Raw genomic sequence first — 21,471 nt, 5'->3', positions numbered from 1 at the left:
AACCCTCAGAGATGGTGTTGAGGACTCATCAGTCCAAAGTTAGCAGTGACCATTCCGGAAGGAAAGCACACAACCGGTTGGAGAAAGAGACCGTTATTGGGGTGGATCTCTGATGAGGACTAGCGGGGTGCTCCCGAGCATCCCGTCAAAAGTACCTTTCCCCCCTCTGCTTGCCCTTGGGGGACCCAGGCTGGGGAGCAGGCCGAGACTGGCCCTGAGGGCGTTTCCTATAGGTCCGTTACTTCTTATGGACAGCCTCATACTTCGGGAGGGCGGCCTGGGCGGAGTCTGAGGCGGTTTGAACTTCAGTTTTGCTGGAGCCAGGACATAGAGGCCCAGAGCCTGGAGGGTCGTGTGGGAGTCTTTCATGCCATGCAGCCTTGTATCCCATCAAATGGGAGATCCTGCATGGCCACCTGCGCCTCACTGGAGAGCCTCGACAGCAGGAGCCACGATTCCCTTCTTATGGACACCGTGGAGGCCATGGACTGCGCAGCCATGTTCACCATATCCAAAGCCACTTGCAAGGTTGTCCTGGCAGCCACTGTACTTTCCTCCACCAGTGCCTTGAACTCTTTTCTATCGCATTCCTGGAGGGAGTCTTCAAACTTGGGCAGGGAACCCCAAAAACTGAATTCGTACCTGCCCAGGGGCCCCTGATGGTTTGCCACTTGCAACTGAAAGCTCAAGGACGAACAAATTTTTCTTCCGAAAGAGTTCAGCCTCCGTGAACCTTTATGTTTTGGGTAGAGGCTGGCTGGCGCTGCCGTTCCCTGTGGTTGATCAATTCAACCACCAGGGAGTTGGGCGCCAGGCGGGTGTATAGGTACTCGTGTCCCTTGGCAGGTACAAAGTGCTTACATTCTGCTCTCTTATAGACGGGGGGCCAACAAGGCCGGTGTTTGCCACAAGGCATTGAAATTTTTGCCACAACTTCGTGGAGAGGCAGAAAACTACCCTGCCCATTGCTGAAGAAGACAGCACATTGAACAGGGAGTCCAACGGTTCCTCCATCTCTCCTGCTTGAAGGTGGAGGTTTGACATCACCCTTTTTAAAAGCTCCTGGTGTCCCTAAAGTCCTCCTGTGGGAGAGAGGGCGCGGGACCGTTATCACCTAATCTGGGGAGGGCAAGGAGGCCAGTACGATACTCTAGGTATCCGCCCACACCAGAGGATCCACCACTTGGTTGGTCTCTGGACATGATACCAAAGATGTATGTCCCACCAACCCCTTCCTTGGCGGTCCAGAGAGGGAGGCCGATGGTGCCTCTGAGGCTCCGGCTATCGAGCGAGCCCCCAGCGGGTCTGCATCAGGGCCACAGTGCCCATTGGTACCACTGAGCTGGCCACAGGGCCTGGTGCCACTGCACTTGCTGCGGCACCAGCAGGCCTGGTTGTTCAGCCTGGCTGGCCTGGCCCATGGAAGGACGACTGCAAACGGATGCCAGCTGATGAACGACCTGCCGCTGTCCCGGGACCAGGAGGAGCGGTGGTGCTGAGAGTGATGCCAACCATGGGACTGATATCTTGACATGGAGGATCGGTACCATTGGTAGCAGCTACTCTGCGGTTGGCTCCGACAGGCAGACCCATGGAGGCGATAAGCCAGCGATCGACACCCGTGGCCGATGCCCTGGAGAGTCTTGGAGTGGGATTCTGAGCATGAATGGTGTTGAAGTCTGTGCCGTGGCCGTCTGCTGTAACCCGTCCAAGAGAAGGACCTTTGGTGACATCTGCCTCGGTCCCGTCGGTACTTACTCCTTGAAATGGAGAGGTGCCGACAGTCTTGGTGGATGACACCCAACCAGATAGTTTGGTGGGCGATCCACATGGACTTTGCCCTGAATTGGGCAGGCAGCGAAACGCGTCGGGAACGCTCCCTGGACCAAGACCGGGACCGAGCCGGGGGCGCCCTGGAGTGTGGAGCCAGCATCAGTGGCGCTCCTAGTACCGGCATGGACTTGACATCCTGAGCCACCTGCAGGGCCTCTGGCATGGAAAGCATCTGGACATCTGTGGAGGTCTGGCCCGGAGCAACCAGGCTGCTCCACTCTACGTGAGTTGGAGGCCTAGAGGCCGGAGGGGATCGAGGACTGCCCGACATGGGTCTAGCCTCTGCCCCGGGTTTTCCTTAATGCCACTGCAAAGAAGGCGTCCTTATTGCCTTCTCGTGCCCTATAGCTGGGGAGCGATGCCGACTGGCTGAAGGTGCCAGAAGGTCACCGCACACAGACACCACAGTGCCCAACACCGACTCAGAGCAGCGCGCTGACGTCAGGGTCCGCGTTGACTCCATCAGAATGGTCCGGAGCCTGATGTCTCTCTCTCTCTTAGTCCGAGATTTGAACGACTTGCAAATCTTGCAACGATCACTGATATGGGTCTCTCCCAAGCAGCATAAACCATCTGCATGCTGGTCACTCTTTGGCATAGCTTGCCTACAAGTGTCGCACGATTTAGAACTCGGGACACAGGGCATGCCCCGGCCCAGGCATTCGAACTAACTGAACAGCTAACTACAGGTACTAACACTGAACGAATAAGCAGTTCTGAGGACGCGCTACAGCAAAGCTGGAGCACAGTAGTTCCGATGCACCTTCACTGACAGCAAGAAGGAACTGAGGGTGGGGGGAGCGAGCGGCTCCCCTTATACCGTGCCATGGAGGCGCCACTCCAGGGGTCATTGGGGCTCTCCCCCCTATGGGTACTCCTAGGGGGAAAACTTCCGGGACCAGTGCACATGGTGAGCACGCACACCTATTGTGGAATAAACAAGAGCAATCACTAGAAGAAGAAAAAGTATTTACATAATTTGCAAACATGAGTTAATCATTTAGATTGGTACTCTACTGCTTCTATTACAAGTGTCTTTGATATATCTTAGAATACCAATCCACAGCTGTGAAAAGTAAGGGCATGTCTACACTGCAATTAAACACCAGTGGCTGACCCATGTCAACTGACTTGGGCTCATGGGACTCTGGCTGCAGGACTGCAAAACTGCATTGTAAGGTGTTTGGGCTCAAACTGGAGGGGAGGGGAGTGGAGAAGAGGACCCCAGGGCCCAGGTTCTAGCCAAAGCCCAAACATCTACACTATAATTTTATAGGTTCTGCAGCCAAAGCCCTAGTCAGCAGACAGTGGCCAGCTGCAGATGTTTAACTACAGTGTAGACACCCCAAGATGCTTAGTACGTGAATTAAAAATGTCAATGACAGAGGGAGACTGCAATATCCTTACTCATTTCACCTAGTACTTTAATCTAAAAATAATTTCATTGAGTTAAATAGAACTACTCACAGAATAACACATTATCCAACAAGAGTAAGAATATCACTGCCTGGCCTAAAATGTCATTTTAACAAAGTTCTTTTAGGAATGCAAAAAAAAAGACAGTCCCATAATGAGTTCTTCCCAGACAGACTCCTATGCTGGGGAAAACTCATTGCAGAATGATGACCTAATGTGATTCCAGTAAAACATCCCAATTTAAAAGTCACATTTATTTTTTATAATTGTTTATATTTTTATATCATTTCCTTGCTCAACTCTATGGAGTGGTTGCTTTTACTATTAACTGAAGCTGTGTGGTTTATACCATGTTAGGGCAGTTATCAACTAATCAGAATGGTGCCATTTTCCTATGGTAATCCTTTTTAAAAAAATGTAACAATGATACATAATTTCTGCTTTTTACTGTATTTCCTGGTTTTTACTATAAGCTACCAATCCATTCTAACAATCTTTTCTAAATGCTGACACACAAGCTGAACGTATGTGTACAGGCATATGTGTATATTTGCCAGAATAGATGAAAACCTATTTGAAAAAAATTAAAACTGGATTTTTAAAATTTAAAATTTAAATTAAAAATAAGAAATACAGGCTTATTTTAAAAAAAATAAACCTATTTAAGATTAGATTTGAAATTGATAACCTATGTTAAGGAATAAAAACTTACTATAATCTATTAAACATTTAAGTTAAATACAAAAATGATAATGAACAGTACATGTTTGCTGTCAAGTTTTCTAAAATGTCTACTGAATTGGTGAATGTCCCTGGTTAAGCACCTTGAACCAGAGTTTGTTGAAGTGCTAAACCCTCTTTTGCAAGTGCAGAGAAAATAACTTTCTTCATTTCAGTTTATTCCACTAGTTCAGTTCAATGGCTAGTTCATTCAAAGTTAAGAAACCAGGTGGCAGTTGAAAAAGTAGAAAAGCATGTTTTCTTCTTCCAATATATGAATAAAAATTAGGTGTGAGACTGAGATCTTGTAGTTCTAAAATTTTTAAACACATGTTGAACAGAAATAATCAGTTCATTTCATTAACTTCCTTTGTTTAGTAAGGTAGTTTTAAATGGAAAACGTTTTGATGAGGAAAGGAATTTTATGTATCCAGCTTCTTTAAGGTAGTTTATTTACTACAAAAATTAAAGTGCAGTTTTGTGCATTTTAAATTGAATCTGAATTTCTGCCAAATAGAGATTGACACATATTGTAAGTAAAAAATTAATCTAGTAAATAAAATGGTAAATGACGAATTTCTTAACATAATACAAATGTAATAATTAAGACTAAATAAATATAAGTTAAGCTATATAATTGCTTTAAATAAATGAATACAGATACAGGTATCTTCCTAGTTATCAAAAAGAAGGATCAAATTGAGTGTGAAGGCTGTATTTACTTGCAGATCTTCATGGTTTAATGATTACCAACCAATGAGAATAAATCTTTCTTTAGGAAAACAACTGAAAAAGTACAAATGTAAAACACTTAAAATTGATGATTTAAGTCAAGGTTTCCTGCTTGCTGATTTAAATCATGATTAAAATCAGTGATTGAAAGATCAATCCACCCTGACATTTACATCTTACTGCTGTCAAAAGCTGCAGTTCAAATCTCAACTTAATTAGCTGGGTCAGAAACTGTAACTACAGTATGAACAGGTGCATCTAGATTTCTGTATTTTAGTTTTGTAGAAGGATTCCTCTCTCTCACCCTACTAACTCACCACCTGCCTGCCTGCCCACACATACTCACCTTTCACACATATAAGACTTGACAAGAGAAAATTCTGACAGACTATTATGACACTGAAATAAATTTGTCCAGCAGCCACTAGCAATTTTATTTATTGTTACTGCCTACAAATGTCTTTACAAACAATTAGCTCACAAACGTTAAAAAAAAATCTATAAGACTTCTACGGAATCAAATTATCCAGTTTTCTTGTGCTTCTTCAAAGAAATAAACCTTTTTAATAAGGTCTGATTTTTACATGAACATACATGTGTCTCCAAAGAGAAAAAAAGATATTAGAATGAACTGGCCCAGGATTCATGCTAGCTAAACCAAGAGGAGATAACTGAACAAATAAAGGCAACAAAACACTGACCATGCATAAGAACACACAAATTGCCAGAATAGATCACACCAATATCCTGTCTCTAATACCATGTGTCTCACAGGAAGGTGCAACAAGTCCTACAGTAGGCAGTTATGGGATAATTCCCAGGAAAAGTCTGTTCCTACCCTGTACTAGTTAAAGGGTGCCTTATGCCCTAAAAAACAACTATTTCGATCCCTTCCAAAATTCTTGTTTGTTTACTTGTTCAAACCCATGTTTAATAAAGTCCTAGTATGGAGCAACTTATAGAACAAGTTATGAAATACAAACCTTTTTATGTAGGTATTGTGTCCTCCTTACTTGATAATCGATGTAATGTTTCTTTGTTTTCTGTATGTCTAATACTACTATGCATTTTAAAAACATGCATAGTAGTATTAGACATACAGAAAACAGACTTGTTTTGGTACCACCACTATTCTTAAATATCCTTAGTTTTACAAGGAGTTGGCCATTTTTGAAAGACAAAGCTCTCTAAATGAAGATACTTTTATTGTGAAAAGAAAACCATGACAACTGTTTGTACTCTTGCTTTATTATTATATCCGGCATGGTCACTCTTGGAAATTCAATCTATTATCGTTGCTAGGAGTCTGTTGCTGTGCAACCTGAAAAGGTATGCTGTGCTTTCAGGATAAGAAACGTTAATAAACCTGTAGGCCTCCTTCTACAGTTCCAACCAGCATGTTTAAAGAGCTTAAAACTCTTAAATAGTCAGCACACAATTTAGGACATATCTTATTATAAACAAGTAACAATGAGATTCTAACAATGCTAATGCATTTTAAAACGGGAAAACTACTCAAAGCTGTCCATATTAACCCCATAGCATTCTAACTGAATGCAAACTCACTCCTATACCTCAATCCAACATTAAAGTTGTATAGTTAAAAATTCTCTAAAAGGCAGGAAATGACAAAGTTAAAGTTTCAACAGCAAAGTTAATACAATTGCACAGAAAGCACATTTTATTCTATACATTTACCAATATAGAACAATTTATTAAGCTATGTATTTAACAAGAAGAAAACAACAAAAGAAAATCTTATATACATGTATAGCAATTGAATTAATATTGCTCTTGGAACCTTAAAGCAACAAGTCAATTCTGAAAAAATGACTTAAAAGAGGCACATGATGTTTCAAGTTTACTGTCTCTCAATGATTTCTATGCCAAATTTGTCTAACAGCCCTGTGAACTCAATCTAAGATCTGCATGTCAAACTGAGTTCTTTCCTCATTGTGTATCATCACCAGTAATGAAGGTTTTATTGGCCAAATTAGACCTAGGGCTTGTCTACATCAGAAAGTTGCAGCGCTGGTGAGGGAGTTACAGCGCTGCAACTTAGGAGGTGTACACATCTGCAGGGCACCACCAGCGCTGCAACTCCCTGTTTGCAGCGCTGGCCGTACTCCCGTTTTGTCTCGGGTGTAGAGGATCCAGCGCTGGTGATCCAGCGCTGGTAATCAAGTATAGTCACTTACCAGCGCTTTTCTTGACCTCCGTGGAATAAGCAGGTATCCCAGCATACCTGAGGAAGCCTCTGGTAATCAAGCTGGTCTCCTTCCCCGGCTTGCTCTCGCATTCCCCGAACCCCGAGCAAGCAGGTCTCCTTCCCTGAGGTTTGCTGGGTGGTTCCGGGAAGGCGAGAGCAAACCGGGGAAGGAGACCAGCTTCGCCGCGGTTTGCTCTCGCGTTCCCCGAACAAGCAGGTCTCCTTCCCTGCGGTTTGCAGGGTGGTTAGCGGAACGCGAGAGCAAACCGCGGCGAAGCTGGTCTCCTTCCCCGGGTTGCTCTCGCGTTCCCCGAACCCCGAGCAAGCAGGTCTCCTTCCCTGAGGTTTGCTGGGTGGTTCCGGGAAGGCGAGAGCAAACCGGGGAAGGAGACCAGCTTCGCCGCGGTTTGCTCTCGCGTTCCGCGAACCACCCTGCAAACCGCAGGGAAGGAGACCTGCTTGTTCGGGGAACGCGAGAGCAAACCGCGGCGAAGCTGGTCTCCTTCCCCGGTTTGCTCTCGCGTTCGCCGAACCCCCGAGCAAGGAGGTCTCCTTCCCTGCGGTTTGCAGGGTGGTTCGCGGAACGCGAGAGCAAACCGCAGCGAAGCTGGTCTCCTTCCCCGGTTTGCTCTCGCCTTCCCCAAAACCCCTTGAAGCCGCCCAACAGCGCTGCAGTGTGGCCACATCTAACACCACTTGCAGCGCTGGTTGCTGTAAGTGTGGCCACTCTGCAGCGCTGGCCCTATACAGCTGTACTAATACAGCTGTAACAACCAGCGCTGCAAAATTTTAGATGTAGACATGGCCCTAGTGACAATTATGCAATCCCAGTGCCTTCAGGTTATGTCTTCAGTTATACCTTTGCAAATTGATTAGAGAAGAACTGAAAGGTGGCAAGGAGTAGAACTGGGTGGTATAGCCTTTCTCGACTACCTCTAAGGACTCCTCATTGTTTTTGCTGATACAGACTAACACTGCTACCACTCTGAAAAAAGCCCCCAATGTAATCCCACCAACAAAAAAAAAGAGCGAGACAATCCCAAAAAGGGATGGGAAAGCTTAAGGTAGATATGTCACAGCCTAGTCTAAGGGATAACCAAAACAACCAGTGCCTAGAAATGGATTCTAAAAATTGGGAAAAGGATTGGAAGAAAAGAGTTTGTGTCTCTGCTAAAATACTCTATGCTGATTGCTTGGTTGAGATGTTCCACAAGGACCTCTAGAAATAGTGAGGTTTGTAAAGACTGTTATGGAGGTAAAGAGCTCTGAAATAACAAATCCTCTTCTTGTGGAGATACTGGTAGAGCCCGTAGAAAAGGGAACTGTTTTGCAGTAGATACTTTTTTCCTCCTCTGAATTTAAAGCCTTGCAGTGTTTTTGCAGTAAAGAAGTGAATGCAAACCTGACTCTTCTTACCTTCCGCAAGAAAGCACACTTTTAAAATACAAAACCATAGGCCTAGAGCCTAATCCTAATGCGATGTATGTCTCCTGCAAGTTGCTGAACACCCTGAACTCATACTGACTTCAGTAGGAGTTGATGGCCTCACTTGGTTTTGACTATAAAAGTTAGATCAATCTAAGTTGACTGGTTTCAACCTAACTGTGTGTATATCTACACCTGAATTTGTCGCCTGATGACTTAAGCGATGCAGTTACGCCACCTCCCCGAAGGACGCAAAGGTACGGTCAACCTCCTTGTGTCAATGCAGCCTGAGTGTAGACACTGCATTACTTCCATCAAACCTAACAATCCTCCAGTAGCTGTCCCATAATGCCCTTCGTCCCTGTGACAGTGGTCGCTTCTCTCACAATTCTGAACTCCACTACCCAAGGGTCACAGCCACCAGAAGCACCCTCCACCCCGTTATAAATCTCCAGCATCTTTCTGAAATGCCTTTTCCTGATTGCCCACCTTGGCAAGCACGCCTATTGACCCACCTTTGTTGTGAGTATCCAACCATACCCACTCCAAGCATGCAGAGAGCTACTTGATGTATTCCTGCCTGGAGCAGGAAAGAAGTCATGTATCTCCTCATCCTGTGCGGAGAAGAGACTGGGCGAGCACAATTGATGTTGAAACTGGAGCACAACATGGAAGAGCAGCAGTGCTGTGTGAAAGTGAAGGAACTTTCAGTGGGCATATCAGAAGGCGAGGGAGAGCAACAACAAATCTGGGGCAATCCAGCAGACTTGCCACTTCTACAACGAAATGCAAGCCACACTTGGCCTGGACCCAACTAGCACCCCGCATACACCTGTGGACACTTTGTGGAAGCTTCATGTAGACATTGCTGAAGTGTGAAGTGAGGAAGTGGGAAGGAGACAGTGATGAGAAGGAGAATGCAAACCATGCAATGACCTAGGCACTGTTGGAAACTCCATTGGAGTCAAGCCAACCCTGCCACTTGCATGCAGATGAGCCTGTTGATGAAGGGAAACTGAGCTCTGCTAAGCATGTACACATATTATTCCTTGTAAGAAATGTTTATTTTTTTGTTACCAAAACTTCCTCTCCCTCCTGCCTTTCTTCTCCATTAAAATGGCACCCACCACGTGTGCAATGCTTCTGTTCTGTAAATGAAGTCTGATTGCTCACTTTACTTGTAATATATTAGAAAATACATTTTAAAAAATTAGTTTGGCAGTCTGATTTACACAGTCCACCTCATATCAATGTCCTGTGCTCAGAGATTAAAAAAAGAGGCAAAGGCAGTGCCCGCTATTCCATTCTTTGCCTAGTTGGGCCAGGCAGCAGGGACAACAATACATCTGATGTGGAGTCCTTGTATTTCTGAACAGGGATCATCTTTTTATCCTCTTGAACAATATCAATTAAACTTTCATGGAGATACTCTGCCATCCTCTCCCAAACATTTCTAGAGATGGCAGCCTTGTTTCTTCCCTTATAATAGAAGACTTTCCCACGTTAGTCTGCAACCACTTCTGTTGGCATCATTTCAGTAAATCGGCTAGCACCATGTGGGCCTGGGCAGCTTTGGGATGCCATTAGCAGCACTGCCTTTATCACCCTTAGAAGTGATACACCAGCCAAACTCACTACTGCCTGTTAAATTAGAGGCAATATTCAATGTACTTTCTCTATACTCATACCAAAGGGCACCCAATGTTTAAATCTTCCATTTAACCCACACAGACTCGCCCCACTGGGTAGTACTCACCATAGCTTGAGCTGCATAGTGGTGCTGTAATAAGGTGCTACAATAGGCATTTCTTATTAAAGGTATTTATGGAAGTAATGTAAGGGAGTTTTGAGACTTAATCTTTCTGTTTCCTTTGTAACTGTAAATCTAATGGTGTATTTGTTTTAATCAGCAGCCTCTGCCATGGTACACTTGAAACATTTCATTCTATGACTGCTGAATACCTGACTGATCCAGGAAAAAAAGAAGTGATCCAGGGAGGATATGTTCTACGAGATCCTTCAACCCTCCACCAATGCTGACCATAAACACAAGACTTGGAAGGGCTACATGTCCAAGACCAGGAATAATGACCAAGAATGGCAAAAGTGGTTGCTACAAGAGCGGCAAAGGGATTGAGAGGTGCAGTAGGGAGTGCAACAGGACATCAGGCAACAAACACAGATGTTGAAGAGCATTTTCGAGATACATGACCAAAGATTCTGGACACAGCACAATTTCCAATCCATGGAAAACTCCATAGTTACTGCTCCTTATCGCCCCCCCCACCAATGTAACAGGTGGCAGCACAATATGAACTCTTACCCCTTTTACTTCACACCAGGGAAAAATACAGAGAACCACAACTACACCGATACTGACCTGTGAAAAAGACAGGACCAGCCACAATGCACTACACATTTTGTAACATGACTGACAGATTGTAATATTTGATTAATACATAAATATAAACATTGTTTTAAAGTACAGATCACCTTTTCACAGGGTTACTGCAATGTTTGAACCTTGTGTGCTTGCACTTTAATTTTGCTTTCTGTTTCTTTGCAAAGTTTTGTTTGTGGAAACTCATGTATATTTATTAGTGTCCCCAATTATAATTGCCATGTTACAAAATTCATAAGGGGAGCCAACAGCAGTTCATAAAAACCTCACATAACACTACTGTGGGCTGACTGTTAAAATACTAAAGGCCTCCCACAACAGTATAGCTCTGCGGTTGGCTCTCCTAACAGCCTGGTGTCTGGCTGCTCAAATTCAGCAGACAGATGGTACCTTGCCTCTCCACCCTAGTGGTAGCCTTTTACCCTTTGTCTCACAGATATTATGCAGCTATAATGATGGAGATATTTGTCTTGCTGAGATCCAATCAGTAAACAGTGCCAGTGAGCCTTTAAATTTACCAAAAGCACATTCAAAAATTATCCTGCACCTTCTGAACTGGCAGTTGAATCTCTCTTCTGTGCTGTGAAGGTGGCCAGTGTACAACTTCATGATCCAGGTAAGCAAGGGGTAGGCTGGGTCCCCCAAAATCACTATTGGTATTTCAATATCACCAGTAGCAATGTGCCATTTGGGAAAGAGTATCCCTGCTTGCGGCTTTTGGAAAAGACCTGTATTCTTAAAGATGCAAGCGCCATATACCTTCCCTGACCAGCCCACACTGATATCATTGAAGTGTCCCCAGTGATCTACCAGCACTTGTGAAACCATGGTGAACTATCCCTTTCTGTTTATGTACTCATAGGCAAGGTGGGGTGATGCCAGAATAAGGATATGAGTGATGTCTACTGTCCCACCGCAGTTCAGGTACCCCATTGCTGCAAATCCATCCACTATTTCCTTCATGTTGCCAAGGGTCACAGTCCTATGCAGCAAGATACTCTTAACGGCCTTGCATAGTTGGAAGACAGTGGTCCTCCGCAGTGGATTTTTAATTCCGAACTGATTGGCCACTGACCAATAGCAAGCTTGAATGTAAAGATCAGCATTATGCATGAACAGAGCATGGGCAAAGCATGCTATATAGGTATAGTTTCCTACAAAGTAACCAAGCTTATTCTAAAACATGTGATGCAAGGTATACTAAATGCAATGTAATGTGTAAATGTATACAAAGGAAGAGGTTTTCTGTGTAACTTTGGTTATATGGTAGGCCTTACACCCATCTCCTGTGCCTGACTCTGATCAAATCAGTGTCATTTTTCTGTATGCCAAATAAAGATAACTAAGTGAAGAAATCTGAAGCTGAACTGAGTTTTTGAAAAGCCAAGTGGAAAGAAGTCTCATGGGGAATCCCAACGCTGTTCTTAGTTGCTTATAACTTCACCAAATGTAAACCATTTAGGCTGAAATTTTTCATGCCAAGTGTATGCCTCAGGCTGAAATATTTGGAAAATTCCAGCTAAAATGGTTCAGGCATTCCCAAGAATGAGATTAAGGAAAAATATGGTCTTTGCCCATGTTAAAAAAACAAAAAACAAACAAAAAAAACCCTTACAATCATTTTGTCGAGAAGCTCTGAAACGTCCATGCTTTGAAGCAGGGACTTGAAATTTGGCAGGAGGTCCATTCTGGTGTGAGGGATGTGTCTTTTGCTAGCCCAATGAAAATCTGCCCAAATTTAGCCCAGTTATAAACCCTGAAAAATCTCAGTTTTCACATGCTCCGTAGAGACTTATTAAACTGGCTAAAATGTCTGAAGATTGTCTCCAATGAATATGCACCACCCCCTCATAGCTAACCGAGAGCTGGGAAACTGTCTGTGTTGTGCTCTCAATGGTCCCTGCTAGTGTCCAGGAAGCAGAGGCAAAGAAGAAAGTGGCCTAATTTGAATACAGATGAATGAGTGAGAAAGGGGAAAGGAGTATGAGCCAATGAAGCTGGTGGGAGAGGAGCAGAAGAAGGGGGGAGAAGGAGGTGAAAGAGTGGCTGATGCAGAGCATCAGGAGCCAGGGATGAGGGAGGATAGGAGTAGAGAGAGTGAGAGGGACACAGCAGACAGATAATATACCCTGCTTAACTGAGCATACAAAGAGCAGTGGTAGACAGAGGAATAGTTCTTTGCTTTTCTAAAAGATTCCCTTTTCCATGCTTTTGTTTTAAACTCATTGACCTGTATATTTCCTCACTATTCTCTGTAAATGCACTAACTTTACAGGAACAAAATAGGCACTTTGTGGGTCTTATTTGTGTAACTCTTATGCAGAGAATATGACAGACGTACAGAACTAAGATTATATTTAATTCTACATGTTAATTCATACTATATGTTCAAACTGCACTCCACTCAAAACGAAGGACTTGGTACCATTGGATAAATTGCTGCTGATTTACTATTCTTATTGAAATGTTGTACCTTCTCAATACCCAACAAAAATTTAATAGGTGAAGAAATGTATTAATGTGTCCAACTGTGGCATTTATATTTGCAGTAAGTATTACATTTTCAAGATAAAAGCTACAATTTTAATATTCAGAAATAAGAGTTTTTAGGTAGACACGAGGCAAAGTACTACAAAACACTGACCAAAGCTGGGGCGGCGGGGGGGGGGGGGCAAGGGAGGAGGAAATGGCTTTACATACATACATATATATATATATATATATATATGCAGAACACAATTCAGCATAAATGTGCCTTGAGAAACTATATGCAAGTTGCTACTAAATAATGTTTTCTGCAAAATTAAAAAGGCAATTTAAAAAGTTTTTATCAATATGTATTGAATTATATAAAAAGACTTTGTATCTCTTTCACATGTTCCAATACAGTAGAACAGTCTCAAATAACATCAGCCTATAATGGATGACTGGCAAAGAAAGCTGACTGTTTGACACTGATTTTGACATTAGAACAGTGAAAGTCCCATTCTAAAATATCAGCATGACAATCTATTTGTCAAAATAGCAGAATGAGGCAATTTACCTCCATAAATGTGACTTTTATTTATCTAAATAAGCCTTTCACATGTCTTCTCTGTATTTGTGGATGATATATTAAAATAAAAAAATATACCTTAATATAATATTACAGATAGGAATTTAAATGCTCAGAATTCAGAAAATGAAATATATTAAGTTCTTATACTAACTCAATCTGTCACATTACATTGTCAGTGTATTTATGGTATACAATTAATATCAAGATTAAGGGCCAGAACCGGCATAGCCACACTCATATACAAAACTGGCCTTTAATACACTTACAACTAATTTATTTTTCCGATTATAAAAGGGCCTAATGTTAACTGGGGACTAGTCAATCTAAAAATTTCAAAATGTAAAGTTCAGTCTTACCTGAGGTAGGGGAAAGCATAAGAACATAAAAGTGGCCATACTGTGTCAGACCAATGGTCCATCTAGCCCAGTATCTGTCTTCCAAAAGGGCCAGTGCCAGATGCTTCAAAGGGAACAAACAGAACATGGCGATTTTGAGTGATCCATCCGTGTTGTCCAGTCGCAGCTTCTGGCAGTTGGAGGTTGAAAGACATCTGGAGCATGGGATTGCATCTCTGACCATCTTAGCTAATAGACCCTGACAGACCTATCCTCCATCAACTTATCTAATTCTTTTTTGAACCCAGCTATAGTTTTGGCCTTCACAACATCTGCTGACTAGTTCCATAGTTTGATTGTACACTGTGTAAAGAAATACTTTGTTATGTTTGTTTTAAACCTGCTGCTTATTCGTTTCCTAATGGCTCCTAACATTCTGTTAGCTTTTTTGACTCTTGCTGCACATTGAGCAGATGTTTCCAAAGATCTCTTTCTTGAGTGGTAACAGCTAATTTAGATCCCATTATTGTCTATGTATAGTTGGGATGTTTTCCAGTGTGCATTACTTTGCACTAAACACTGAATTTCATGACATTTTGTTGCCCGTCATCTAGTTTAGTGGGACCCGTTTGAACTTAACTATCTTGAGAAAACTAGCATATTAAAATTAAACTACTATTTTAAAAAACCCACCTTTACATAGCTGAAAAGCTGCTGAAAGAATATTGCTCAAACTTTAAACAAAAAAGTCACATTATGGCTGAAGTCAAACATGAAAACTTACAGCTAGAAAGAATTTATTTTAGCAAGTGAAAAGAATGTGATAATAGGGTTATATGAAAGTTCTAATGCCTGTATCGTATATCATCAGACATTTACCATATTACATGCAGAATTAACAAGTTAATATTAATATGAGAACTTTAACTTTTGCATTCATAATCTCTGACTTTATGTTTAAGACCTGATCCTGCAAACATTTAAGTATGTGCTTAATTTTAAGCAGGTAAGTTGTCCGGGGACTTGTGTCCTGGGACAATTCACTTAGATGAATTGTTTGTGGCAAAACAAGTTCATTAGTTACTATTATTTAGCTGAAAACATTTTGCAAGGTTGAGTAAAATAGGGTATTAACAATAAATGATGACAGCAAAAAATGACGGGGGGGGGAACCAATCCTGCATATTTTACTCAAGCAAACAGTCTCACTGATGTGAAAGGGACTACAAACTTGAATAAGGATTACTTCTGTGAAGTTAGCAGGAGGGGGCCTTTAGTTTTCATATTTTGGATAGATGTGCTGTATTTTTCAAGAATATATTTTGACAATCTCACTTCTGCGAGCTGTCACAGCTGCAGCACCCCAGCCTGTTACACCAGAAATGGAAGTTTTGCACTGTGATGTCACAGAGAGGGGAGGCTTTGTTAGGCTCTGCTAAAACCTTAGCAGATCTCAGTTCAGCATATTATTGGCGATTTCTCAATCATTTATAAATTTTTAAAAATTTTCCTAGTCCCTCAACCCTGGAAAAAAGCACATTTCTCAATAAGGATGATTTAAATGCAATGTTTGCAGTGGTTTTCCCCAAGCCATCTTTAGTTACTAGTGAAAAAAAGTAGGTCTTAAAATGCTGAATAAAGGTATGCTTACACCACAAGCTCTATGGCAGCATAGCTTTGCTGCTGTAGCACTATAGTGTAGACACTACAGCGACAGAAGGGGTTTTGCCATCACTGTAGCAAATCCACCTCGACAGGCAGTGACTAGGTTGATGAATTCTTTCACTGACCTAGCAGTGTCTACACTGCAGCTTAGGGTAGCTTAATTACGACTCTCAAAGGTGTGATTTTTCACATTCCTGAGCAACATAGTTAGAGCAATCTAAGATTTAGGTTAGACAAGACCAAAGGCTATCTCTACATAGAGACCTTACAGTGGCACAGCTGTAACAAGGTAGCTGCACTATGCCGAGAGGAGAGGGCTCGCCCGTCGGCATAATTAAACCATTCGCAACGAGTGGCGGTAGTTATGTCAGCAGGAGAGGTCTGCAGCTGACATAGCGGTGTCCACACCAGCACGTCTATCGGTGTAACTTTTATCAGTCAGGGGTGTGTTTTTTCACATCCTTGACCGACAAAAATTTTACTGGCAAAAGTGCTAGTGTAAACATACTTCTAGTGTCTCTTTTCTCAATCTTCCAGTAATTTAAAACTGGTGGAGGAAATTTTTCCTCAAATATTTAAACAAAACAAACAACCAATCATTTGGGGGTTGAGTCAAAGCAGGAAAGGTTTCTCCCTCAAATGAAAGCTAAGGAGCAGCAAAGGAAGGGCAAAGTGACTGCATGGCTGCCTGCAACAAGATGTCACTGCAGACCCTGGAGTCTGGCAAAAGTAGCTGCAGGCTATCCTGGCAGCCAAGCTGGATGTGTGTCAGAACTGCCAGATTAGTGGTGTTTAGAAGCCCTGCCACATCCGATCTTCGCAGGTAAACTGTGAAATATTAAAACACATGGAATACAGGCAGCAGAGAAATACACTATGAATAGGTAGAAGGTGGTAAAAATAAATGAGACAAAGTAGGCCCCAAACTAGAGGCTGACAAGATTCAGGTTCCAGCAAACATCAGAAACAGAACAATAATTACAAAAAGTATACGAAAATACATTGCTGCCAGTGGTGATAACATAATTGGAAAAAAGAGCAAGACTAAAATATAAACTGGTAAGTAGAAAAGATCCTAAATCTTTTTTATTTTAACAACAGATGTTAAATTTTAATCCTTGTTTAGTAACAATTAAAATAAAATTAGTAATTAGATATTTAAAACCACATTCCATTATATTTTTCCTTTTTATAGCCTGCAAAATTAATAATCTGGTATCTGGTTACTTTGGTAAAAGCATCGTGAAAGAGTTACCATATGCTCATTCAAAGTCTTGAAGGCGTCATTAATACTTTCTCCTTTCTGCTGACTTCCAAATCTCCTTTAAAAAATTTAGCATTTCCGCTTCCATTTCACGGATTAGAAGCCACAGGAGTTCAAAAGTATAATAATGCTAAAAGTAAATAATCATGTCCCGTATAAGGAATTATTTTACAATTATTTCAAAATGAAATCAATTAATATCATTTCTAGTTGAAAAACTGTTTTAATTCAAATGGAATAGCACTAATAAAAACAAATTGAAGTATTAAGATTGATAACACCGGACGAGGAACTTCATAGCAAAGGTGCAAGAGATAACTAACATTTCATCATGCCATTGTTTATCGTACTGCTTTTTTTAATATTCAAGTTAAGGCCAAATCCAATGGGAGTAGTTTTCAAGAAAAAATTATCCATAGGGGATTTATCTGGTTAAGAACAAATGACAAAAGCTTACTCTCATAGGAAAATTATTACAAATGTAATTTCATATTCACTAACACAACCTAGACTACCAGAACATCAAGATACCTTTGAGCTTCCAATCTTTTATATTTTTTAAATAAATGATTGTTTCAATTAATTAAACTTCTTTTTAGACACATTTGTGCTCATAATACCTTATTCCCAGTTAGGATGAAGAAAACAAAAATCAACACTGGTCTCTCAGCATTTTCTAAAATAATTTAAATTAAAAATGTACAGAAAACCATTATGCACAGAAAGAAACATAACTTTAGTCACATCTTGACTGTATCACCCTACTCAAAAAAATCACTACCACCACTTTAAGATAAATACTAAACATAATAGTGCACAACTGCCTGCATTGCTTTTAGTTGCTATGCAGTGAAGTGTATTCAGTTCATAGAGGATGCATTCTCCTTGTTGACTTTTTTCACTTAACTGTGCTGCAACACCTTAAAAGATACTGGCCAGGGCAAGCCTCAGCTTGTACTTGTGCAGATGCCAATATTGTGTTTTTGTTCCACAAGTGTGACCTACAGGAACAAGAGTTTCCATTTGTATTTCTTAATGACATATGATTTATAAAATCTTCTATGCTATTAAACCTTCCATATCTAACCACACCCTTCCCCAGAAAAGGAGAACATAGAGGCCCGTGGATTCTTTTCACTCACCTTACTGACTCTGACATACATCAGCTCCACTAAGAATATGAAAATATAAAATCAAGAACAAAATGCACAACTTCTATTACTGAAACACCAGAATATGCATTCTATTTAGACAGCACACACCATAGTTTGCATAAAATAGGTTAGCCCACTTAATCCTGGGGATCATCTGCTATGACTTTTATACTCATGAAATATCACAAAGGTGATTCAGATCAAACAAACACAAATAAAGTAGTGAATACACAATAAGACTCCATGATGTAAACTTAAATGGTACCATGGATGGAACTTCCATTGTCTTAAAATAGGAGACCCACATAAAAATTAACAGAATTTGCAGGATTCAGCTAAAACTGAATGAGACAGAAATTTATGTTATACGTGATTCTATTTTAATGGTAGTGGTACTGGGTATTAATTACGACACAGATTGAATGTCAAGAAATGTCACCTGAGTTATGTCACAGATATGATTTTGTATCTTTTAATCTGTTAAAAAGTGGCATGTGGACAGTGTGTAAGCCTATTAATATAAACTAATGTGGAACATTTTTAACTGAATTTTTCACATAATCTGACAAATGTTCTTGCACTTACTGTTAAGTGGAGCCTCCCAGGTAATTTAGACAATTTTTTTAACTGAGGGCTTAACAAAACGTAATATTAACTCAAGTCTTCTCATTTAGTGAAAATTGTATTTGAAATTCCTCTACATGTCTTCAACTTGTAATTGTAAAAGAACCAGAAAACAAAACTGAATGTAAACTGACCAATCTAATTATATTCTCCAATAAGATATATAAAGAGTAAACCATTGAAAAAGTAAATTAGATTTTTAAAACTGGAAACTAATAAAATATTTCATATTTAAACTATCTAAGAAGTTTTTAGTAATAAAAGGTAACTTTTTAAAATAGGCTTTTAAAATGCTACTCATTTGTAAGCAGGTCACCTCATTCAAAAATCTGTTCTACTTTAAAACTGACATTATTACACAGCCCATGATTTTTTTAACCTGACAGTATCGCACTAAAGTACAGTAAATATACAACTACCTTAAATAATATTAATACTGCTATATACTTTCACACAGTGATATTTTATTTGTCTTTCAGTTATTTTGTTCAAACATCTTGTCTGGTTCAATAAGCTTTCTGACACTCCAATTCTGACATACATTTTAATCTGTTTCTAACTTGTATAAACCCTAATATGCATGAGAAAAAATCAGATATACAACATCACTGGGGTAAGATGTTCCTAAAGCTAGAAACAGAGAATAATGTGACTTTGAGAAAAGAGCCAGTCAAGTTGTTACAGTACTAGATCATTTCGGAAAAGTTTTACTGGGCATTTCGTTGTTTAGTCTGACTGGTAATACTATATAAAAGCCATTATTGCAAAGCATCTTAGTAAGTCACACGTGCCTTTCTATGAACTACCATGATTTGATGGAGGCAAGTTGAAGTCAGTTTTGAATTTAACTAAAATGTAAGCTCTATATATATATTTACTTGTTCATGCCTTGATCATTTAATTAGATTCTAGCAACAAAGAAACATCTGTCTTTGAATACAAGAGATTAGCTCCTAATATAGTCTTGATTTTTAAAATACTATTTATCACAATTGGTGATGAGTATGTGCATCCCTCGAGCAGTTCTGATCATGAGTAAAAGAGCAACATTAATTTTGCTGAGGACTTCGATGTAGGGGAAGCCTATTCTCAGAAGCCTGATTTGACCCAACCAAAGGAATAGGCCATGGAAACATCCTCAATCCCTGAAAGCAATTAATTAGATAATATGAAGCTGGTCTCAGCAATGATGTAGTCACCACCACAAATCCCCCATCATTCCCCCTCTGCTTTGTGTTTGCAACTGTATAAAGTGCAATACAATGCACAACCCTAGAGCCTACAGCCCACACAGTTTTTCTAAAGTTGGAAAGTCCACTTTAAAACAGCTATTTGCACGTCCTCAAGAAATATGTCATCTATACCGGGGTAGGCAACCTGCGGCACGCAAGCTGATTTTTTTAGTGGCACTCACACTGCCCGGGTCCTGGCTACTGATCTGGGGGAGCTCTACATTTTAATTTAATTTTAAATGAAGCTTCTTAAACATTTTAAAACCTTATTTACTTTACATACAACAATAATTTAGTTTCATATTATAGACTTACAGAAAGAGAACTTCTAAAAACATTAAAATGTACTATTGGCACGCAAAACCTTAAATTAAAGTGAATAAATGAAGACTCGGCACACCACTTCTGAAAGGTTGCCAACCCCTGATCTATACCATTCTCCCTTTTGTGATACAATCCAACTCTTAGTGAAGTTAGTGAAAGTGTAACCCACACAAGGAAAAATATTTTCAGAATTACCTCCATGACAGAAAAGACACAAATCTTCAAGCTCTCAGTTAGGCATCTCTTCCACTTGTTAAGGTTTTATTTACAAGTCATGTGGCAACTAGCTAAATACGGAATTTTGCTCAGCTTCAGTCAATCTCTCCCAAACAAGATTGTACATACAAGAGGACCTCTATCCCTATGACATTATTTTTAAATGCTGAGATGAAAAAGGTGAAACTTGTGTTTGCTATGTTTTTTGTTAAAAGGACACTATCTAGTTAAAAATTGTATTGTAAAAACTAAAATTTCTTTATCTGTTACTTGGAAAGCCTTAGGTTTAGAATTTTCAAACCAGCTTCTAAGTGACTTAGGAGCACACATTCCACTGGAAATCAATGGGATTTATGCTGCTAAATCAGTTTTGAAAATCCAACCCACGATCATTAAAGTTATAAAAACACAAAAAAGTACTTTGCATTTAGTGCTTTTCATCCTAAAACACTCTGTTACAAAAGCAAGTATTACTCTCTCCATTTTATAAATGGGGAAAATTGAGGCACAATGAAGTATTGGCAGCCAAAGTTACTTAACTTTCATACTCTAATCACTAAACCAACACTACTGGTCAGTTTCGCTTTGGTTTATAGTAAGCTTGTAGTCAATTTCACATTCAGCTTCTGGGTTGCTGTTTCTTTTAGTATTTTAAAAAGTTTCACAGAAAATCTTATGCTGACCCTCTTCAGCCAATGCAGAACTCTGAATTATGGATCTGGAAAACAAGAATACCTAGAATACCACATCACTGGGAAACTAAGTTTTTCTTTCCCGTGATATTCAGACCACGCATTTTTTCCTCCTACTTATATCCTCCCTTGAAGAGCCCTAAAGAATCCTCTCTCATCCTAATGTATTTT

At 40.5% G+C, this 21,471-nt stretch overlaps 3 protein-coding genes across 11 annotated transcripts in view; 2 read left to right on the top strand and 1 right to left on the bottom strand.

Annotated features, from left to right (window-relative positions):
* Positions 1-21,471, top strand: part of LOC127046791 (uncharacterized) — a 541,802-nt gene that overhangs the window by 277,204 nt on the left and 243,127 nt on the right. The gene's annotated exons all lie outside the window — the stretch shown is intronic.
* Positions 1-21,471, top strand: part of LOC127046786 (uncharacterized) — a 396,910-nt gene that overhangs the window by 296,461 nt on the left and 78,978 nt on the right. Inside the window, exon 1 of one of the 2 annotated variants that reach the window (XM_050944304.1) lies at positions 6,781-6,843. The exons of the other annotated variant lie outside the window; for it this stretch is intronic. The gene's annotated coding sequence lies outside the window, so the exon portion shown is untranslated. Of the gene's footprint in view, positions 1-6,780; positions 6,844-21,471 lie in introns of those variants that run through there. 2 annotated transcript variants of the gene reach the window in all.
* RFX3 (regulatory factor X3) overlaps positions 1-21,471 on the bottom strand; it is a 253,853-nt gene that overhangs the window by 221,198 nt on the left and 11,184 nt on the right. The window contains exon 1 of one of the 8 annotated variants that reach the window (XM_050944279.1): positions 14,151-14,211. The exons of the other annotated variants lie outside the window; for them this stretch is intronic. The gene's annotated coding sequence lies outside the window, so the exon portion shown is untranslated. Of the gene's footprint in view, positions 1-14,150; positions 14,212-21,471 lie in introns of those variants that run through there. 8 annotated transcript variants of the gene reach the window in all.

This window comes from Gopherus flavomarginatus, chromosome 3, assembly GCF_025201925.1.
Source record: "Gopherus flavomarginatus isolate rGopFla2 chromosome 3, rGopFla2.mat.asm, whole genome shotgun sequence".
NCBI lineage: Eukaryota > Metazoa > Chordata > Testudines > Testudinidae > Gopherus > Gopherus flavomarginatus.
The sequence above is the reverse complement of the archived record's forward strand: the minus strand, read 5'-3'. Positions and strand labels throughout refer to the sequence as shown.